Consider the following 23,815-nt stretch of genomic DNA (forward strand, 5'->3'; position numbering starts at 1 on the left):
CATTTTCCACGATCAAGGTAGTGAAGAGTTGGCTTAATATAGTTTTTAGGGTAGAGACGACAAAAAAAAATACTTGAAGCAAACATAAAAGGGAAAACCCTTGCATTTTGGGGGGATCTGTAGAATTCCCAAGAAATGAGGCTTGATGCTTCAAAAAGATGAATCTTTATGCGAAAAACAATGAATTTTTCATGCATTTTTAACGTGTTCTTTTCAGAACTTTCTTAGGGGGAAACTTCCCACCATTGTTCAGATATATAAAGTTTTGATCTCTTATCCAACCCTTCAAGTTCACAGTTTCCCCAGAAAAAATAGTGCCTTAAAATGCAATTACTTTGCATTCCCCCTCCCTTCTACGCAAAAACCTCTGACCAGCCTTTCCCTAAGGTTCGAATATAATATCGATTATTTGTAAAATTCAATCTATTGAATTTTACATTTGAATCATTTATTTAGTTAGGTTATCTACCTACTAATGGAATAAACACCTAATTGTGCAGTTTTTGCCCTGTATAAATTAAACATTAATACGAGATAGTAACACAGAAAAAGCATAAAACAAAAGAATGAAAACAACACGCACAATTAACTCTTTATTATGGGATCCATTATTTTCTTTTCCATTGGGTCAAACCTTCCTTAGATTCGATTTATGATGAAATTATATTACCACTCTTAATATTTACACTAGCTCTACCATCGACAACCAACTAAAATACCAAGTTTTAAAGCGAGATAGATATTTATAAAACAAAATTCAATTGCAGACAAGTACTGATAAAGGCAAATCCCTCTCTATCACAAAATCCTTTTAAGAGATGCTAGATGAAGACCCACATGTGAATGAAGATATTCAATATACCTAGACAGCTATAAAAATCAATACAAAAGATTTTTACTAATGAGCCACTGTATTTTTAATTTCCACATATAAACAAATGCTATGAGAATGGATTCAGAATGATCAACTGCACAGAAACGCTTTCCATTAAGAGCGTTAAATGGGATCTTGCACGTACTGAAGTCACTCGTATAATTCATGAATGCCGAATTTCCTCTTCAGAGACGTCCATATTCTTTTCTTCATTTATATCTCCACTCCTATTAGCTTGGTTTCCATTTCAATTTGTTCTTTTCTCTTATTTTTCCTATTTTTACTATTACCTATCAATTATATTTAAACTGAGATTATATATCAGTGTATGTTTTATATTATTTTCATTTTTCTATACTGTTGAACTCTTTATTGTATTTATTTATTTCTTGAATTGTAGCCCCTCATTGATTCCTCGTATGCCCTTCTGTTTTCTCTCCCTTTCTTTTCAATCTTTACTTTTGGTGTATAATTTTTTTTTTAATTCATTAGTAAACATATTAAAACGAAGTTTGGTACACAAATTGGTTTCACTTGGTTACTCCACTTATTCCATGCCTATTGAGTTAAGAATCCCCATTACACCATGTCAAATTTTCTTCACAGGAGTACAGGCATAGCTGTTTTAATGACCTATCAAAAGATTAGGATGATAATTTAATGTACTCGTGCTATAAAATTCTGTCTAAAACGCAACATTTAAGCTGATTTAGAAGCCATAAATTTCATAGCATTGGCCATAAAATCCTACATATTTTACAAACTTTCACAAAACTCAAGCCCTAGTTTATGTTTGGGATATAGGGTCGTTCCTGTAGACTACTCATCTGCACGAGGGCCCTTGCATTAAAAATGGAAGTTTGACATTGCATTTCTTCACTCAATACCATTAAAACTTAAAAATCCGGCATGACTTTTATTTTAAGTGGGGGAAGAAGAAATACAACCGAAGCTTACAACAATATACCAGTCTAGCTAATTGATCTTTTCAAGATATTTATTACCCTCTAGGTTTTCTTTTAAATGTTTGATTTTAAAATATTAAAGAGAAAAGGGCCAGGAACGTGTCTTCATTGACACCAAAATTGAAGAGAATAACAGAATTTTTATACCCTTCACGCGTAATCTTTACCTACTTGGGAGACGTTTTAAGTATTCTCGATCCTTAGAAGGAGGCATTATTCACCTGGTTTCATCCCAAATAACCCCCATTCTTTAAAAAATTCAAGAAAGCTTTATCAAGTCACGGAATGGTCAGGTTTAACTTCAAAATTTCAGTTAATTGTCAAATATAAAACGTAAAGACAGAAATTGCAAGTGTACAAGTGGCATTAGCCTCTTTCGCTTAAATTTCGTCTGTCAATTGTGGAACTCTTCCGACGTGAATTTTTACTAAATGATTAAATCTTTAAAATTATTTCACTACTAATAGCCTACGAGCTAAAACTACTGAAAAAAAACTAGAATAAATGAAACTACTAAATACCATAATCAAAGGTAACAATTAAATATAAGCATCAAACCAGTCTTCTAGTAGAATACAAAACCTATTAAACATTTCTTTAACACTTTATCAGAAACTACTGAACTGGGACAAAACGGAAAATCAATTTCTAGAGATTAGAATTCTAGTTCCAGACCGAAACGTTATAGAAAATAAACAGGGCATGAAAAAAGGAAGTGGCTACAAGTTTCGCTTTCACCGTAAACACAATTTCCACTTCTAACCTTTACTACTGCAACATACAATTAAAATATTAAACTTGTCATTAGAGGAACTGGCTAAGCACAGTTAAAAGCGAGTTCCAAGTTGCAAAATTTATTCGCCTACTTATTAGACAAATGCCAAAACCGAAAAATTGGGACTTACGACATTTTTAATCAGCAAGTATAAGTATCGGTGATCCGATATTCCCCAAAAACTATAGAAAACTGTGGATATGAAGCTAAGCCAAGAAGATGAAATAGGATACCTTATGCGGTAACGCCTACAAAATATTAACTTCAATAATTGAAAATTACTATCGTCCATTTTCATATTCTCAAGAGAAACGCCTAGTTAAAGATTAATGAAATTTCCAACAACTTTAGCGATCGTGCCGAGGAACGAAAAACTCATTTATACTTCCTTTTTGAACTTAAAGATAAATTTTCAGAACTTAGTAAAAAAGACATTCTTAAAGACATCCTAAGGATGCTTCAAAAGGAAAGCTGCCCTAACTAAAAGACCAAAGACACGTAAGATCTGCAGAAATTTGTGATATTTGATAAAATACGACTTCTCTGTCGAATTTATGAGCTTGCCCCCCCACCCCATTGTCAGTTTGCTCACACAGCAAATCTCGAGATTTTGCTATATCGTTTCTTTTATTTTTTGATAAAATTTGCATTTTCTGTGTTTCTTTTGTAACTGAACCTGCTCAAAAATACTGTTATACCCCAACCAAAACCAAATAAGAGCGGTGCAAGGCAAAGCACACTCATATTTTTGTTCTATTCTTAAGCGTAACAAAGAATAGAGGTATGAAGGACTTTTCCTCATTAAACATAATCCTGGTGAAATTTTTTTGATCTAGTTCTATTCTCTCCGACAATTCCTTTTAGAAGCCAGGGTACCAAATTTATCAGGCATACTCTTGTATGCGGTGTACAAAAGATAGAAGAATTCTCAAGCAGTGAAAATTTTCCCTAATGATACTTCTCCCTTTTATACATTCAATGCTTGAGTACGCCTATACTCTTTGGCATCCTGGCATCTGCAAAAAATTATTGCATGGGTTTTATTTTCAAGGCCAGTACGTTTTTTTTTTTTTGTTTTTTTTCTTATGTCAATGATACAAACAACAGAAGATACAAAAACGGGTAACTATTTTAAAACAGTGAAAAACCTTTTTCTAAATGATCATTTCGGCTCTATTTATCTATGAACTGTCGTCAGTAAAGCAAAGATAAAAAAAAAAACTTGCAATAAAATGCATCATCATTAAAACTAACATTAAAACAGTCCCAGTATTATCAGTTCAAGGAAGTTCAACCTACTTTGCTGATGACGGCTTTTAGACACAGAGCCGAAATATTCATTTAAAAAAATTCCCTGTCTTAAAATAATCCTACGTTATTTTCACCTTTTGTTATTTGTGTTATGGAAAGGCAGTATGGTCTTTGTCGTCATTTATATCAATGGATATCAATTTAGCAAGAATCTTATCTTTCCTGCTTGAGCTCGAAGAAAAATTAGTAGTTATCTGAAATATTGTGTTACCTTTTTGCTCAGACATTTTTTTTCAAGTAGCCTTAGATATTCATAATGACGAGAATAACATAAAATCTACCGTTTGAATTTCTAAACTCCGAAGTTTAAGAGTTATATTTTATACAAACGATATTGTATCTAGATCAGGGTTACCACCACGATCAGTTCTTAAAGTGCTACAACTGCCCAAACTTGCTAGCTACACAGCGATTTCCGGTGCTATAGTAAAAAAATTGATTATAATAGTGCTAAACTAGCCCTTCCGTGCACAACCCTAGTCCTCCCTACAGTGCTCCACATAAAAAATAGGGCTAAATTAGCATGCTTTCGTGCTGGCAACCCTGATCTAGACCATTTTTGATTCCTCCACAATAAAAGAAAACGTTATATTTCACAAATAAGACCTTTTCTTCAATGTTTGTCTTTTTTAAATTTATTCAATGTAAAAAGTTTTAAAAGATCCATATCCTTTTATGTTATGCTTCTAACTTCTATTCTAAGTATCAAAGACAATGAAAATAAAACTTCAATTGATTACGTGGAAATTTACACAATCATATACTGTAAAAATCAGGAATTCAATTTTATGAAAAAAACTATAATTAAGTTTTGTGATTTTCGGTAGTAATAAGTGTAAAAAAAAAACATAGGGGAAAAACCAGCAAAAACGCTAAGAATAAATTCCACCACACGGCTTGAAAAGATATAACTACGTTTGAAGGTGTAGTGGTCTTTGAGAATAAGCAGATTGTTAATCCTTTAAGCATTTTCCGACGAAAAACGGGGTCAAATTTAATTCATTAGTTTCCCTATTTACTTTCACGGTTCAACGTGACAACACTGTGAAGAATATGGTAATACCATGAAAACTATTCTTTTGTCACCGACTTTAAGAGTAACCATTTTTGTCACTTGCAGAATTTAAAAGTCTGCAAAGGCCTTTTGCGAAAGCTTCAGGTTTAGCCTAAGAACCTTGGGTGGTGTTTCCTTTAGCCCGAAGCTGTCCCTGCTTGTTTTTTTCCCTGCTTGTTATTATTTAGGTATGCAAATGTTTCAATTTATATAGTTTAACGATGGTCTTATTTTTTCTTTAGAGTAAAATATTATTTCAAAAGTTTAACTTGAACGTAAAAAATGAGGATTGGACCTTGAACATATGAAATCCCACTCGCGTTTAGGGTGACTTGTGTTCGTCTTCAAGTTTCGAGTTGCTCTTGTTTTATTCATTTTTTTCAGAATAGACTATAATATTAAAATATACAAAATTCTCTTCTAATGCATATTTTAAATTCTTCTTTTTTCTTTCTTTTATCAAGCGTCCTTTGGTCGAGTTGCTCCTTATTATCGTGTTTTTTTTCTGTTCAGCTGATAGGGACTGTTATCCTCTCCCCTCCCACTGTGTGCGCTGAAGCTCTACTTAAGTCAAGTGACAGGGCGGCAGCCTACTCATATATAGTGTAATTGTTGTTCCTTTAAGTTTTAATGTTGCTATTTTCGGCACTGGTCTGTTATCCAGAACACACAAAAGTAATTTGCTTTCTTTGATCCGAGTAAACCGGTTTTTCTCTCGCATTCGATTATATTTTTTCGTGAAATAAACTACGATGCAGGTATATTTTAATTAAATATTTAATAAATAGAGGTGGTTAGGTATTGAATATAATACTTTTTGGGCAGCCTGCTTTCCATATTTCTTTGTTGTAGTTTCCATAGTTTTGTTACTAAAGTATTTTATTTCATCACATTTTAGTATATTTCATTATGATTAACCTAGCTTCACTGTTTGAGTGTGTTCCGGACAACAAACAAGAAATCAATTTTCTTTAAGCAAAGTTTTATTTCAGACTTTCAGTTACGATTGACGCTTAAAAAGTTTCCTAGAGACGAAGAAGGTGCGAGGGAAGAGGAGAAAGTCGTAAATAAATGAAGTATCGACTTTGTTACATGAAGGGCACCCAAGACCTTTCCACCGCTGTAACTACATACTGAATTTTCGCAAGCAAAATAAATAAGTTAAGACTAAATTTGAAGCTAATTAATTCTGATTCAGCTTTCTTGTTTGTTTTCCATAATTGGTCATTGGCACGGTATAGCAAAAATACATATAATAGCCTGGATTAGAAGCCGTTCTGTATAAAATAGTCGTAATTTCTAAGTACTTTTTGCAACCCAGCCTAGATCCCCTTAAACATCCCTACACCTATTCTGCTATTCCGCTGAACTGATAAGATTGCGTCATGTTTGATACACAAACAAATTTCAATAATTTATATAGATAACATTCTACGCCAAGAGCCAAAATATATTCGATTGAACGATGCATATTAGGCAACTTTTAATTTTATTACCGGATTTGGAGAGTGCAGTTCAAGTTGGGAGACTTTTAATTTAAGCAAAAATTATAGGCTGTTATGGATAAGAAGAGTATGGTTATGGTCCCTCTGTAACTTGACCCCCCCCCATCTCACCTGTAAATAATCAAATAACCGCACTTAACTATTTAATGGCTAAAGGAAAATTTTCTGCGGCTGGACCCCTCTCCGGCCAAATACTGGTCATGGGCCTGTCCACTCCTTTAGATACAATGTCTTTGCGGTAATTGTCAGTCATAGAAATTTTTGATTTCACAGCCCCCCCCCCCACCCCGGAAAAATGTAACTTCTCAGTCTAGAGGGAATAAAGTAGTAGATAATGTAATGTTAACTTTTTTTTGAAAGTGTCTTTAAATAAATATGATAATTTATAATTATATTAAGAGACCAACATTAGCCTCATAACGACTCTAATACTTGGGGCAATCTTAGCATAGGTAAATCTATTTTTATCTTTTATTTTTAAACAAGAGCTAGGACCTCATATGACACTTGTGACGAGGGTGGAAGAGCCAAGAGCTCATATGACATGAGCTCTAGCAAAATTCTAAGAATCAATAGATTGATTTAAAAGGAAAATCAGAGGCTTAATGTCGATCGGGATTTAAAATAAGAGCTCTGAGGCGCAAGGTCCTTCTAAATATCAAAATTCACTAAGATCCGATCACCCACTCGAAAGTTAAAAATACCTCATTTTTTCTAATTTGTTGTCTCCTTTCAGCCCCACAGACGGTCGAATCGGGGAAAACAACTTTATCCAGTCAATTTGTGCAGGTCCCTGACTCGTCAACTAATTTCCATCGTCCTAGCAAATCGAGAAGCACATCCAGAACTCGCCAAAGCACTGGACCCCCCTAGCTCCCCCAAAGAGAGCAGATCCAATCCAGTTACGTCAATCACGTATCTACGACATTTGCTTGTTTTACCCACCAAGTTTCATCCCGATCTCTCAACTCTAAGCGTTTCCCAAGATTTCTGGTTTCCCCCTCCGACTCCCCCAATGTCACCAGATCTGGTCCAGATTGATAGAAGTGCTCTGAGGCATGAGTTCCTTCTAAATATCAAATTTCATTAAGATCTGGTCACCCGTTCTTAAGTTAAAAATACCTCAATTTTTCCAAATTAACATCCCCCAAACTCCCCTAAAGAGAGCAGATCGATTCCAATTATGTCAATTACGTATCTAGAACTTGTGCTTATTCTTCCCATCAAGTTTCATCCCGATCTCTCCACTCTAAGTGTTTTCCAAGATTTCCGGTTTCCAAGTTTTCTGTTTCCCCTCTCCAACCCCTATGTCCCCGGATCCGATTCGGATTGAAAATGGAGCATTTGAGACATAAGATCTTTCTATATATCAAGTTTCAATAAGATCCAATCACCCATTCGTAAGATAAAGAAACCTCGATTTTCACGTTTTCCGAGATTTTCAGTTTCCCCCTCCAACTCCCCCAAATGTCACCAGATCTGCTCGTGATTTCAAACAAGAGCTCTGAAGCACAATATCTTTCTAAATATCAAATTTCATTAAGATCTGATCACCCGCTCGTAAGTGACAAATGCCTTATATTTTCTAATTTTTCTCAATTACTTCCCCCCCAACTCCCCAAAGGGAACGGATCCACTCCGGTTGTGTCAGTCACGTATCTTGGACTTGTTCTTATTCTTCCCCCCAAGTTTTATGCTGATCTCCCCCCCCCCCCCCCCCCAATGACACTGGATCCGGTCGAGAATTAAAATAAGAGATCTGAGTTGCGAGACCCTTCTAAATATGAAATTTCATTAAGATCCGATCACTCCTTCGTAAGTAAAATATACCTCACTTTTTCTGATTTTTCAGAACTAGCCCTCCCCCTAACTCCCCTAAAGAGAGCAGATCTGTTCCAGTAAGGTCAATCACATAATTTGGATACTTTCTTATTTTTCCCACCAAGTTTCATCCCGATCCCTTCAATCTAAGCCTTATCCAAGATTTCTAGTACCCCCCCAAACCCCCCCAATGACACTGGATCCGGTCGGTATTTAAAACAAGAGATCTGAGTTACGAGGTCCTTCTAAATATGAAATTACATTAAGTCCCGATCACGCCTTTGTAAGTTAAAAATGCCTCGTTTTTTCTAATTTTTCAGAATTAACCCTCCCCCCAACTCCCCCAAAGAGAGCGGATCCGTTCCAGTTATTTCAATCACGTATGTAGGACTTGTGCTTAGTTTTTCCACCAAGTTTCCTCCCGCTCCCTCCACTATAAGCGTTTTCCAAGATTTTAGGTATCCCCCTCCAATTCCCTCCAATGTCACCGGATCCAATCGGGAGTTATAATAAGAGCTCGGAGACACGATATCCTTCTAAATATCAAATTCCATGAATATCCGATCACCCGTTCGTAAATTAAAAATACCTCATGTTATTAATTTTTCCGAATTAACCGTCCCCTCACTCCCCCCAGATGGTCGAGTCGGGAAAACGACAATTTCTAATTTAATCTGGTCTGATCCCTGAAACGCCTGCCAAATTTCGAGGCCTAGCTTATCTGGAAGTGCCTAAACTAGCAAAACCGGGGACCGACAGACAGATAAAGAGACACAGAATTTGCGATCACTATATGTCACTTAGTTAATACCAAGTGCCATAAAAAGAAAAAGGATACATAATCTTAAAAGATTACATCTTGAATTATAACTCGTGTTTTTTTTTTTTTTTTTTTTACTACCCACTGCTCATGTTTGAGAAGTCGTCGTCAAACTTCACTAATCAAGAATTTTCTTAATAGAATATCATTACGGAATTTTACTTTATATAATTAGTAAGTATCCGTAGCTGCCAATGCTGTTCTCAAGTTTTATTCTTCAAGGAAATTTTTATTTCCTCTCAGAAGAGCAACCTTCTCCTCCTTCCCATCAAGTATCTCCTCCTTCGCCTTCAATTGACGGACAAAGAAAAAATACAATTTTAAGCGTTATATGCAATTTCAGCGCATAACCAAATTGCCCCCTCTCTTCCCTCCCAAAAAACGGTTTGCTTGCTTTTGCTTAGTGACTCTGATTTTTTCTGCATCAGAAATTGAGTATAACATTGAGCTGAAACATTTATATTTATTAATAGACTGTTAAATAAGCATAAAATTTTAATTTTAGTCAGTTAAAGGCATTATTGTAAATAGATCTCTACAATAAACAGCGTAGTAAATATTTTCACTCTAGTGAATTAGCATCAGATATAATCTTGAGGTAAAATTTAGAACTAATAAGAAAACAGTAATGATTTAAAAATGGCTATAAAAAAGATGATGATAGTCTTCCCTTGCGAATGAACATACAAGGAAAATGAAGTGATTCTTCGGAAGATAAATTTATTAAGTAGTCTTTTAACCGTTTTTTTTTTTTTTAGTGTGAAAGCATTTGAATAGCTCTTAATTTTGTACAATCACAAAAGATTCCCAAAATACTATTCATTACAAATGACAAAAAAAAAGAAAAAAAATCCCCAAATATTAGACTTTTAGAAGCCATTTTAGCTAAATATATGCTGAAAAGATGTCTTTGACCGCACTGTCTTTCTATTTATGACTAAAACGAAATGAGAATATTGGTAACAGGATAATGTTTTTAAGGCGACAAACCTTGAAAGAAATAAACAGTAAACGTTTTTAAAAAGTAATAATGAACGTCCGCAGGAAGTGTCGACCAGGCTAAAAGAACCCACGAGCACAAATAACGTAAAAACCAAAATTTGATTATATCGATTCGTGCCGTAAAAGTGATAGGCTATAGATATGCCTTAACTTACATCGTCAACCGCAACAACAAACAAGAGCTAAGAGCTAATATGGCACTTGCGACGAGGCCGGAAGAGCCAAGAGCTCTTATGACATGATCTCTGGCAAAATTCTAAGAATCAGTAGATTGATTTAAAATGAAAATCAGAGGCTGAATACCGGCCAGGATTTAAAATATGAGCGCAGAGACACGAGGTCCTTCTAAATATCAGAATTCATTAAGATCTGATCACTCACTTGTAGGTTAAAAGTACCTCATTTGTTCTAATTTTCCCTATCCCTTCAGCCCCCCAGATGGTCGAGTCTAGGAAAACGACATTATCAAGTCAATTTGTACAGGTGCCTGACATGCCTACCGATTTTCATCGTCCTAGCACGTCCAGAAGCACCGAACTCGCAAAAGCACTGGACCCTCCCCCTAACTCCTCCAAAGTGAGCAGATCCAGTCCGGTTACGTCAATCATGTATCTAAGACCTTTGTTTATTCTACCCACCAAGTTTCATCCCAATCTCTCCATTCTAAGTGTTTTCCAAGATTTCCGGTTTCCAAGATTTTTGTTTCCCAACTCAAGCCCCCTATGTCCCCGGATCCGATTCGAATCGAATCTTCGCGATTCGAATCGTGAAATACCTCAACTTTCACGTTTTCCAAGATTTCCGGGTTCCCCCTCCAAATCCCCCAATGTCACCGGATCTAAGTACAATTTAAAATAAGAGCTTTGAAGCAAAAGATCCTTATAAATATCAAATTTCATTAAGATCTGATCACCTGTTCCTAAGTTACAATACTCATTTTTCTAATTTTTGCGAATTACCCCCCCCAACTCCCACAAAGAGAGCCAATCTGGTCTGGTTATGTCAATCACGTATTTTGGACTTGTGCTTATTCTTCCCACTAAGTATCATCACGATCTTTCTACTCTAAGCGTTTTCCAAGATTTCCGGTCCAAGATTCCCAATGACACTGGATCCAATCGGGATTTAAAATAAGAGATCTGAGTTACGAGGTCCTTCTAAATATCAAATTTCATTAAGATGCGATCACTCTTTCGTAAGTTAAAAATACCTCATTTCTTCTAATTTTTTAGAATTAACCTCCCCCCCCAACTCCTTCAAAGAGATCGGATCCGTCCCAGTTATATCAATCATGTATCTAGAACTTGTGCTTATTTTTCCCACTAAGTTTCATCCCGATCCCTCCATTCAAAGCGTTTTCCAAGATCTCAGGTTTCCCCCTCCAATGTTACCAGATCCAGTCGGGATTTAAAATAAGAGCTCTGAGGCACGATATCTTTCTAAATATCAAATTTCATTAAGATCCGATATTTTCTAATTTTTCCGAATTAACCCCCCCCTCCAGATGGTCGAATTGGGGAAACGACTATTTATAATTGAATCTAGTCCGTTCACTGATATGCCTACCAAATTTTATCGTCCTAGCTTATCTGGAAGTGCCCAAACTAGCAAAACCGGGAAGGACATACAGACCGATAGAATTTGCGATCGCAATGTGTCACTTGGTAAATACCAAGTGCCATAAAAATAATTGAGACATATCCAGGTCATTTTTGCGTCATGGATCGATGCTACAAGATTTTGTTGCGAGATTTTGTTGGCTCGTTGAAGTTCCCTTAGCCCGGTTAACATGCCCTGGAGATGTTTGCTATATACTGTATAAAAAATTCTTCCTTTTAATATTTGTTTCTTCTTAAAGGCTTTATCCGCTTAAAATGATAAATTCTTAAATGATAACAAATTTACTAAAATCACGTGTTGTTAATCTTTCTTGTCAAATGTCTAAGGTATTGTGCATGATATGCAAAGGTACAGGCATGCATGAAGTTGGATTCTTTTCGGGGGGGGGATAATAAATATATTTAATAGTTTCAATAAGAAGTACTTATAAATTCGGAGAAATTTAAAGTTTCGGGATCGGCCCCAAGGCCACCTCACGTACTTGTTGGTTTCATCTATCCCTATTCCGGACTTTAAACGCACGATTACAATTAAATTTGTGTGATGTTTTGTAGACACAATTAATTAATTAGTATTAACGTTTTATAGTGACTATGAATAGGCTAAAAGTGTCAACCTTTATGATCCAGGAAACAGCTAATTAAAGATTTCCCATCCAAAAATCGAAATCTGCTAAATAGTATGAGCAAATAACGAAACAAAAAGTTTCACTTTCATTAAGATATGTTCTGCTTCAGTGGCTAGCTTTCTTTTACTGTCATGGTTACAGTGGTGGTTTTAGGGGGGACAGAGGGGGTACTTGCCCCAGGCACAGAAATTTTAGGGACGCAAAACTTCAATCATTTTGTAATTTTTGAAAATTTATCTAAATTAAAATAAAGTTGGGGATGCAGTTAACAAATGAAATTAACTATCAAATTAACAATTAATTAACCAAATAAAAATAAAAAAAAAACTAAAAAGTCACCAGATCAGAATTTTGAGATAACCATTTTGTTCGGTCTAGTCGAAAAATCTAACAATTATGTCTTTGAGGATGACTTAATCCCCCAAAGTCCCCAAGGAAAGGACTGCTAGTTATTGTGAAGTATACAGACGTTTTCAGGGGGATTCTGGTGGGGGGAGGGGTTTACGTGGGATTACTCTGGGTTTACCAGGGGTTTACTCTGGTGGGAGGATCTTCCCATCGAGGAATTTTTCATGGGGGAAGAGAATTTACATGAAGGGGACGCTGGATTTTCCAGCATTATTTTAAAAAAATGAGAAATTAAATAAAAAAACGAGTTTTTTCATCTGAAAGTAAGGAGCGGCAATAAAACTTAAAACGAACAGAAATTATTACGTATATGAGGAGGTTTCCCCCTTCCTCAATACCTTGCAATTTACGCTAAAGTGTGTTTAGTAATTTCAAAGAGCAATTTATTCTAACTAAACGGATTTGTGATTCAGGGGTCATTCTAAAAGAATTGGAACAAAAGTCAAGCTTTGGCGTAAAGGGCGAAGTATTGACGAGGGGGCGAACCCCCTCATATACGTAATAAAAATATACAAATTTAGAAGTTCGTTACGAAAGTTAATTCATAAGTTATGTATACTTATTACTAATAAAAACGTTCGTAAATAAAATCAAAAGACCAAGTGGCCTTTCTAAGCGACCAAAAAATTTAAAGAGCAATTAGGCCCTCTCCCCCGCCCCTTTTCTTCTCAAAATCGTCCGATCAAAATTTTGAGAAAGTCATTTAGTCAAAAAAATTAAAATTAATATACAAACTACGTTTTAAATATTCATATACGGCGAGCCAAAATCAAATCCTGCGTTTATTCAAAACCGTTCAGAAATTAAATAATAATAATAAAGAAATTTACTGAAAGTAAGGAGCGACATCAAAACTTAAAATAAACAGAAATTATTCCGTATATGAAAGGAGTTGTCCCCTCTTCAACGCCCCGCTCTTTACACTAAAGTTTGACTTTCTCACAACTACTTTTTAAAACAATAAAAAACTTTTAAGGAGGCCTAGAGGAGGAATATGCGGGAGGTGTTCTTGCAAACCTCTAGTTAAGGGTTTTGGACCGTAATTATTACAATGATAGAGTTTTATACTTCCATTCTCCCGCTTTTCCAAAAAGGGGAAACGCCTTCTAAAAGTATTAAAATCTTAATGAAAATCAAACCATCAGATTCAGATCTTCAGCCATGGTAAGCACATACGACCTCTCGTTATGCCCCAGCCCGACGGTTGTGTGTCTGAAATGAAGCATGGTTCATTAGAATCTAGTATCACTCCTTAGAATCTAGTAAATCTTTATTTGTCGTGTGCATTTTATGGCAACTGCATACACACGTGACATCTCATACCCCCTTTTATTTCTTTCTTTTATCGAAAACGACTTTTCACCTACATATGATGCAATTTTTGAGGGCACCTTTTATAGATACGACAATGCTCATCGGTAATACAAAACGAAGTCTTGTTATCCAGTAAAAGACAGTGATTTTCACCCTTTTTTTTAATTTCAATTCTGTAAAGAGAACTTCTCTCCCTAAAAGCGAAACTGTTATTTCGCAATCCTTAAAAATTGCGAACAATGTCACATCCGTCGGTTTTAGGCGCGACAAACGATGAATGTTTCATTCATCTTTTGTTTTGTTTTCGTTTTTCCAAATCGAGGATGTCAAGGAGTCGATGGACCTTATTCCTTGATAGAAACGCCATACTTCACTTAGATCAGAATGCAGTAAAAGTAGTAAATAAGACGTATAGTTAAGTTTTTGTACGTGGCTTCATTAAAAAAGTCATTGCCAAAACTTTGCATTCTCGAAATGGGCCTTTTAGGCAGGATATAACAACTAAAGAATCAATCAACTTGATATTGAATGAACGAAGTAGTTCATTTCGATTCGTAAACACTTGGTACACCTGATATGAGCTTTCGTAACTTATTTGATGCCGGAACTCACTTTTAAATGAAATGCATTTATAAGAAAACAGAACGTGTCGTAAGTAAGTTCCATAGAAGGTATCATTGAGATCGTCATTGCTTGTATTTAGTAATTGTTTGCAGACCTTTAAACGACTTAAAACGACTTATACCCTTAAAAAGACTCCCTCGTGAGAAACCCATAACTTCCACTTAAAAAACTACTACGAAAAAGAATGACCGGACACGAGGCGGCACGGAAGATGGCTGAATAAATGCAATGTGGCGAATGTGATCCACAAGTCTCAATTACGTAACACCAAAGCATCACTATTTTGGACTAGTGTGCTTGCACACAGTCAAGACACGTGCTCATGTACGGCGGGTACTAGAAGTTGTAGCCAAAGTGCCAAAATCGAACCGTAAGGATCTGGTAAAATAGAAGTTTTTCAACTGAAAGCAAGGAACAATATTAAAACTTAAAACAAACAGAAATTATTACGTATACGAGGGGGTTGCCCCCTCCTCAACACCTCGCTCTTCACGCTAAAGTTTTTTGGCATTTAAAAAAAAGTTACTTATTGTTCTAATTAAACAACCTTTGTGTTTCAGTAGTCATTTTTAAAGAATTGGGATAAAATTTAGACTTTAGCATATAGAACGAGGTGTTGAGGAGGGGGCAGCCACCTCGTATGCTTACAGAACAGAATAGTTTCTGTTCGTTTCAAATTTTAATATTGTTCCTTACTTTCAGTTGAAAAAACTTGTTTTTTTTAATTTATTTCTGAGCGTTTTTAAATAATGTCGGTAAATCCAGCCCCTTCTCCATGGAAAATTCCCTTCCTTTACGAGAAATTCCTTCATGGAAAGATTCTCCCGCATAACTTAAATTAGCAATATTTGCCGAACTGATTTTGTATGGAATAGTAACAAAACACCCAAAGGGGATTTTGTTACATTTGTTACCGAAACTATTTTTATGAAAATGAGAGTCACAAGTTGAGCAATTCTCAAATGACTGAAATTAATGAAAGAAAAGATCTTTAAAAGATATACGTAATAATTTATGTTCGTTTTAATGTTATTCCTTACTTTCAGTTGTAAAAAACTTGTTTTTTATTATTTAAAAACAACCACAAGCCGAACACATACACTATCTTTGGTTTAGTATCACATAAAAATGATAGTTTTGAAGCTCTTTCAGGTTAAATTAAATGCTAAGATTGGCCGAAAAATAACACAAACAAATTATTGCTTATATCGCTTATTATTTTATAAAATTCGAAATCTAGCGTAAACAGCGAGGTATGACGAGGGAACGAACTTGCTCATACACGTAATATGAGGGGGCTCAACCCCTCGTCCATACCTCACTCTTTAGACTAAAGTTCGAATTTTGTTCAAATTCTTTAAGAATGACCCTTGAATCACAAAGACCGTTTAATTAGAATAAATAGCTCTTTTGAAATTACTTCAAATATTTTAGCGTAAGCAGCGAGATATTGAAGTGGGGGTGAACTCCCTCATATAGATAATAATTTCTGTTCGTTTTAAGTTTTAATGTTACTCCTTACTTTCAGTTGAAAAAATGTGTTTTTTTAAATTTAATTTCAGGTCGTTTTTTAATTAAAGCTGGGATACCCAGCACCCCCTACATAGAAATTATCCCCCCTTGAAAAGTTCCTCATGGGAAAGATCCTCCCACGTAACCCAATCCCTCGCCCCCTCCCACCAGAAAAAATCCCACTTGAAACAGCTGAATATTTACCAATAACAAATACTATGTGTAAACATGAGCCAGGTTCATAACTTGCAGCCCTTCCCCCAGCGACTGTGGGGGATTAAGTTGTCCTCAAAGACATATTTATTTGATATTCCGACTATTCTGAACAAAATGGCTATCTCATAATTTTGATCCGGTGACTTTGGGAAAAATGAGCGTGGGAGGGGGTCTAGTTGCCCTCCAGTTTTGTTGGCCACTTAAAGTGGCACTAGAACTTTAGTTTCCGTTCAAATGAGCCCTCTAGCGAAATTCTAGGACCCCTCGGTCGATGCGATCAACCCTAGGAGAAAAAACAACAACAAAAAACAAATAAACACACATCCGTGATCTTTCTTCTACTACTACTACTACTACTAATAACTCACTGCAGCACCAAGCCGCCCTGGCAAAAAAAAAACAAACAAAATTCCACATTTATGCAGATAGGAGCTTGAAACCTTTACAATAGGGTTCTCTAATACGCAGAATCTGATGGTGTGATCTTCATTAAGGTTCTATGATTTTTAGGGGGTGTTCTCCCTTTTTTCGAAAATAAGGCGAATTTTCTCAGGCTCGTAACTTTTGATGAGTAAGAATAAACTTGTATATTTAAAATCAGCATAAAAATCCGACTCTTTTGATGTATCGATTGGTATCAAAATTCCGTTTTTTGGAGTTTCGGTTACTATTGAGCCAGTTAGCTCCTTACTTACAGTTCGTTACCACAAACTGTTTGAAAATTGGGTACTTCTGGTAAAGTTTGTAATACCCACCATGCATGCGCATGTACATTGATACCTCATAAGGGCACTAGTTCAAAATAGCAATGCTTGTGAGCTAAATTCCTAGAACTACCCTGATACTCGTGGACTATGTTCGCCACCCTGTAATAGCTCATTAAATTTCCGGTTTTCTTTATAGCCTATATCGTCAATTACCATTAGCCTGACTCCTTAATAGGAAAGCCATAACTCATGATGTGCAATTACTAAGGAAACACAATGTAATTTTTAAAAGTGCGGTAAATGACTTAATAAAGGTTTGGTACTGTTACGATATACCCCTTGAATCTCAAAAACTGCAGTTAGGTTAATCCTAATAAAATATACCTAAGCATGATGAAACGAATTTGAGCTATTAGCACATTAGGGGGGGGGGGGGTAGAGTACAGCGGGTCTGCATGCAAAAAAAAAACGTTAGCTACTATTATTCTGTTATTACGAAGTAAGAATTGTTTTCTCACTTAACACTGTCCAAATACTTTACCCACACCCCCCTGCCCTAATGTGCAAATATCTAGCCCAAATTATATATTTCCCATCTATTCCGTCACTTATCTTTGTCTTTTCCGACGCTAAGTTGAAAGAAACTATCAAAAGAAAGCGATTACAGTGCGTCAATGCATGAACAACTTGAGCGGTAAGGGGTATATCATACAAGTACCGAAGATTTTTCTAAGCTGATCAAAATGTTTGCTCAGTGCGAACCATAGCAGCTTTTTATACAATTTTACAGGCCTTGTATGATTTGGGTACCCTTAGCGAAGTTTTTCTATCCCTAGCATGGTAGTACTTCGAAATTTGACCCCAGTACGAAAAATAGCAATCAGCTTCATCAAGGTATTTAGTTTATTACCTTAAACCCCAAACAAAAAATTAATCCATCCTATGAAATTCCTCTTAGTTTCAACAATTTAAACTGAACAACAAGCATTTGTCCAGGTTAGTTTTAGATAAGACAAACGTATATCTTATCAATTAAGTAAAACACACGGATGCATGCATCATTGCTAAGTTAAAGCGCAGTAAAAAGCTACATCCCAGAAAAAAAACAGGGGTGACTTACTAAGGGGCTTTGTGGACACCAAAACATAAACAGACAGATAGCAGGCTTAAAGGTGCGGCCAAGGTTACCACTTCAGGATTTGTCACCACTTATAGCCATTTTTTATTCCAAAAGGTTGTTTCCTTTGAGTGTTTTCATCTAATTTTGGCATCTTTTTCCAATTTCTAGTAAGACTTTTATTATCACTTACATGAGTATGTGCTTTAATATGTGCATTTTAGGTTCCAGGATTTAAAATTACTTTTCATACTACATCTAAAACGTATTTTTTTTTCCAGTCTAATAGATTTTTTTCGGTGGGGGGATGCTAACCCAGAGCATGGCCAGAGGCTCAAAGTCATAACACCAACGACAGGCAGTGTGCAGCCCCTTAAACCAAAAACCCAAACAAGAGTATTTCAAACTTATCACCGGGCACGGTAAGGTTCGTCCAATTAGCCATTAAAACAAGGATTTCCTTTTAAGCTTATAAGACCCAAACATATTTGAGTTTCAGAATGACCTCTAAACATAAATGTAAATTAAAGAGCGACTAGTAATACAGCAATATAATTGTCAATGTGCAGTTAAAAGTTGTCACGAAACTTAAGATTTTAAGAACAAGTCTTTCATAGTCAATGCACTAACGTTGGCTTAGTAAATAATTAAATGCCTCGAGTGTTTTTCCCCTCGATCATTCGGTTTGGAAGGGGTGGTCGTAGAAAATTGGGAGGAGATTCGTTAGATTGGAAACTGAATGTTATAGTGCCATTTTTAAAAGTTGGCAAGAGGTTGGATCAAAACTAGCCCCTTCTAATACCCATTTCCCCTTCAGACAACCCCGTGCCATTGGATGAAAATTTTAAGATTTCATTTTCTCAGGATAGTCGCAAGGACCATTAAATATGCCTGTGGGAATGGCATGACCGAAGCTGCCCCAGGGGCAAGATCTAAATTATACAGACTACCATTATTTACAGATATGTCTAATCACTGCTGTTGCTAACCTGAGGTATGTATATTTATCATTTCGTATGTAGGGGGTTGCCCCCTCCTCAATCCTTTGCTTTTCACGCTGAGGTCCTTTAGTACTTTTAAAAGAGCTTCTTATTCTAATTAAACGGCCCTTGTGTTTGACGAGTCGTTCTTAAAGGGTCGGGAAAGAAAGTTAAACTTTAGCGTAAAGAGCAAGGTATTGAGGACGGGGCAAACCCCATAATATACGCAATTTCTGTTCGTTTTAAGTTTTATTGTTGGTCTTTCCTGTCAGTTGAAAAGACTTGTTTTTTGTTTTGTTTAGTGTCTGGACGTTTTTCAAGTAATACCGGCAAATCAAGCTTCCCTCCATGAAAAATTCCTCAAACTAAAGCTGTTGTCACGTAAATTATGTGAACATATGGTCAAATTTCACAACTTACAACCCTTCCCCAGGGGCCGTGGGGGTCATGTTATCCTCAATGGCATATCTAATGAATGAAAAAGCTATTCAGAACAAAATAGCCATTTCAAAATTTGCTCGACGATTTGAAGCTGGAGGAAGGGGCTTACTACCCTAAAACCTTTTTAGTGACTTAAAAAGGACACTAGAAGTTCTAATCTCCGAGGTCCTATGCTGATCTTCCGAAACCATTGATTTGATACGTTTCCCCTTATATCACTATAATATAGTGATATAATATAGTGATAGTTTCCCCTTATATACTTGCAGCCCTTTCCCCGTGGACTATGGAGGGCCGTATTATCGCCAAAGGCATAGTTGGTGACCTTTGAACAATGCTGAAAAAAAGGCTATCTCAAAATTTTTATCGGATGACTCTGGGGGAGAGGCTCGGAAGGGGGAGGTGGGCAAACAATCTTTTTCATCGCTTAAAAGGAGCACTAGAACTTTTAGTTGCCGTTCGAATGAGCCCTTTGCCAATCTTTTAGGACCATTGGTTCGATAAGATATTTTGTGGAGAAAAAAACTCAACAAACACAGCAAATAAACATGCACCCATGATCGAATATTACTGCTACTAATAACGACTCACGCAGCACAAAGCTGCCTGAGACCAACACAGGTACGCACACTCCTCCGTCCTAGCCTATTCAAAGCATCCCCCTTTACACCCTCCCAGTAAGTTCCCATTTCCTTTAAATCTTTCTTTATGACATCCTCCCATCCCAACCACGGACGACCTGCTTTCCGGTTAACCCTAGACGGTTGGCCAAAACGGACAATCTTTGGCAATCGGTCATCCTTCATCCAGAGAACGTGCCCTAGCCATCCCATTCTTTCTCTTATTGTAGCCCTAGAAAACGGGATTAAACAAAACTTTTCGCACAGCTTACTGTTTGAAATACGGTCAGTCAGCTGGGTAGCCAGAACAATCTGTAGCCATTTTCTCTGGATAACATCTAGCAAATCTTTATCCGCTTTTCGGAGCGCCAATGCTTGAGAGCCATTTTTGACCACTGTCATCACTGTAGCTTCCAATATTCTAACCTTGTTTGCAGAATTATCTTCCAATTCTTTCAAACTTTTTTTAACAGTAAAAACACCCTGAGCCTTGGCTCAGGGTGTGGGAAAGGAGAGGATAATTTAGTGGAAAGGAGTGTCAGTGTGATTAGGATAATCAGTGTGGGAAAGGAGAGGATAATTGTAAAAAAAAAAAAAAAAAAATGCTCAAAGAAATGGTTAGATAATACTCACATAAAAGATTACATAGAATGTTGATTGAAAGAAAATAAACTTATGTAAATAAGGTGATATGCATGTAAGAGAAGGGCTAGTCAAATACATATTAATCACTCAATCATTAACAACAAAATTAATCAGTGTAATTAAGAATAATATTGCTTTTTTTATTGTTCTGCTGTGTATTCAGTAAAAACTACAATAACAGTATCATATCCAAACCTGTCTCTCCCACCCTTTGGGTAGTTTTGCATGATGTTAACTACAAAGCTCAATAAAATACGCCAGTAAAATGTATAAAATATCAGTAAATACATAAAACACTAATTTTCAAAAATTATGGTAAAATACATAAAATACCCAATTTTAACTTTTACAACACTACTAGCATCTACAGGTTTACCTTGATTGGAAGGTATTAGAGTCTGACATACTACACTGAATCTGAACAATAGTAATGCAAAGGAAGTTCTAGCTATGACCCAATACATCCAAAATTGGTCCTAAATGTATTTGCACCCCAAAAGTTAGTGTTAATACAGGCAGATTGTTGCTTTTTGAAGACAATTTGATACCGTAATAGGCTCAACCACTTTAGACTGCAGCTTCAATTGGTTGCATGTTGGCATAGTGATACTGCTAAAGCACCCCAGACCCTCAGCATAATTAAGCATACACTACATAGCAGTCACCCAAAATTATACTCAAGCTGTAAAAGGGTCTTATGTGACCATTGCTTGAATTGTCATGTATATTGAAATGGATGTATATTGTCATACCCTTGAACAAGAGTGATCAGAAAACAGTAGTCTGTTCAAAAACAGGAGATGAAAGCTGTTAATGGATGCAAGAATCTTGACTATCCATCTTGATTGAATAGGCTAAAGCTCTTGACATTCATGTACAGACACCAGAGGGGAGATGTCATAATGACTTATATGTTCTTGAATGCCAACTTCTCCCATCAGAAGTCCTCGCAACTCAATGAAACCTTCAGGTTCAGAGGACATAATAAGAAGTTATCCCAAAAGAGAGCATATACCAGAGCCCAGAACCAATAGCTTAAATTGCAGTTAGGAGCAATCTAAGAATTTCTCCTTGTAGAGTTCCAAAATGATGACTTGAGATGAATTCAAAGTTCTTTAGTGACCAGGCACTGTTGCATGATCAGTAGCATTCCAATTGAGTTTACACTCTCTGGAGGACCACACAGCATCCACCCTTTGTTGAATACATAAACAGATTCAGCTATAACTGTTTCATTAGATAGTTTGTTCCAACTGTTGACAATTTGTGATGAAAAGAATTAGGAGCAGACTCTAGATAAGGTATACCGTTTGAAAAGTTTCAGGTGATGACCTTTAGTTCTTGAGTTGGGACCAAAAACTTGAGTAAGAAATAATGCTGGGAGAGTATTAGCCCTCATATATATGTACTTATAGGCTAAAATTTCATCCCCTCTATTTCTCCTGTAAACAATTGCAAGGAGATTCAGCTTTGATAGTCTTACAGGGTAGGAAAGCTCCCACAAGCCAGATATCACTTTGGTGCCAAGTCTCTGTACATCTTAAAGAAATTTGATGTTTTTTTTTTAAATATGGGGAAGCAAAAGACATTCCAACTTCAAGCTTAGGATGCACAAGTCCTTTATATAGAAGACTGATGACTTTGGGGAAAGAAATTGAAAGAGTACACTTAGTCACTCCCATAGTTGAACTAGCACCAGCAGTAGACTTCTTAGCATGAGTGCTGAATTTTAGTTCATTGTCAATAGTGACACCAATTTCTAGCTCATTAGTTACATAGGAGAGTGGTGGCCTAAGAAAAAATAAGAGCAACAAGGATTCAGTTTGCTGAATTGAATGATATGGCACTTGGCAACATTGAATTCAAGAAGCCAAGCCTCAGCTGATTGACCAAGCAGTTGAAGATTACTTTGTAGAAGGGCATGATTTTCATAGAACAAGAAGCTAGTCCAAGAAGCTTCAGGTTAGTTGATTTACTGCCGATAATGGAAGGAGCATCATTGGTGAAGACGTTAAATAGTGTAGGACCAAAAACACTTCCCTGAGGAACTCTACTCAAAACAACCATAGAGGAAGAAAGGATATAATTACAAGGTTCATCAAATAATTGAACACATTGAGATTAAAAAATAATGAAAACCAAGGATCCAGAGAAGGGATTTTTCTTCAAGCTTGACTACAAGTAATTTTATTGCAAGTTGCTTGTGACAAACTTTGTCAAAAGCTTTAGAAAAGTCAAGCACAATCATGTCGGCAGGCACCCCTATATCAAGCAACTTGGTGATGTAATTTTATGATTCAAGGAGATTGGTATCAACAGATCTTCCGTTTTAACATTATTTTCTTCAATATGTTTAACAACTGCATCATCGATTGTTCTTTCAAGAACCTTAACAACTGCTGATGTCATGCTAATGGGTCAATAATTTTCTGCAAGGCCCTTTCTATCTTTTTTAAAATATAGGAATGATATATGCAGTTTTCCAATCCAGAGGTAGTCTTGGAAGACTTAATGACAACTTGAACAGCAGGGAAAGAGGTTTACACAGAACTGCATAACATTCATGTAGGATATGCAAGTGAATGCTGTCTGGACCAGCAGATTTATTCAGTTTGAGGGATGCAAGTTCCTTTAGAATTACTGCATCAGTAATCAAATATGGTTCCATCTTATGTGATGCATCATATATAGGAGGTGAAAGACAAACGATACTGGAACTGGAGGAAAAAAAGATGAAAATTGTTAGTTGAAAATTTCAACTTACAGCTCAAGATCAGCAACTGATTTGACTATTGGGCAGGATATCTGGAACATGCCTCTGCTGCTGCATTTTTCAGTGGTATAACCTCAGAAAGA

General features: G+C 36.2%; 1 protein-coding gene across 5 annotated transcripts in view; it reads right to left on the reverse strand.

Moving 5' to 3' along the window:
- The window catches only part of LOC136030070 (WAS/WASL-interacting protein family member 2-like), a 66,980-nt gene that overhangs the window by 39,277 nt on the left and 3,888 nt on the right, over positions 1-23,815 (reverse strand). The window contains exon 1 of one of the 5 annotated variants that reach the window (XM_065708706.1): positions 18,067-18,152. The exons of the other annotated variants lie outside the window; for them this stretch is intronic. The gene's annotated coding sequence lies outside the window, so the exon portion shown is untranslated. Of the gene's footprint in view, positions 1-18,066; positions 18,153-23,815 lie in introns of those variants that run through there. 5 annotated transcript variants of the gene reach the window in all.

Source organism: Artemia franciscana, chromosome 8, assembly GCF_032884065.1.
Source record: "Artemia franciscana chromosome 8, ASM3288406v1, whole genome shotgun sequence".
Taxonomy (NCBI): Eukaryota; Metazoa; Arthropoda; class Branchiopoda; order Anostraca; family Artemiidae; genus Artemia; species Artemia franciscana.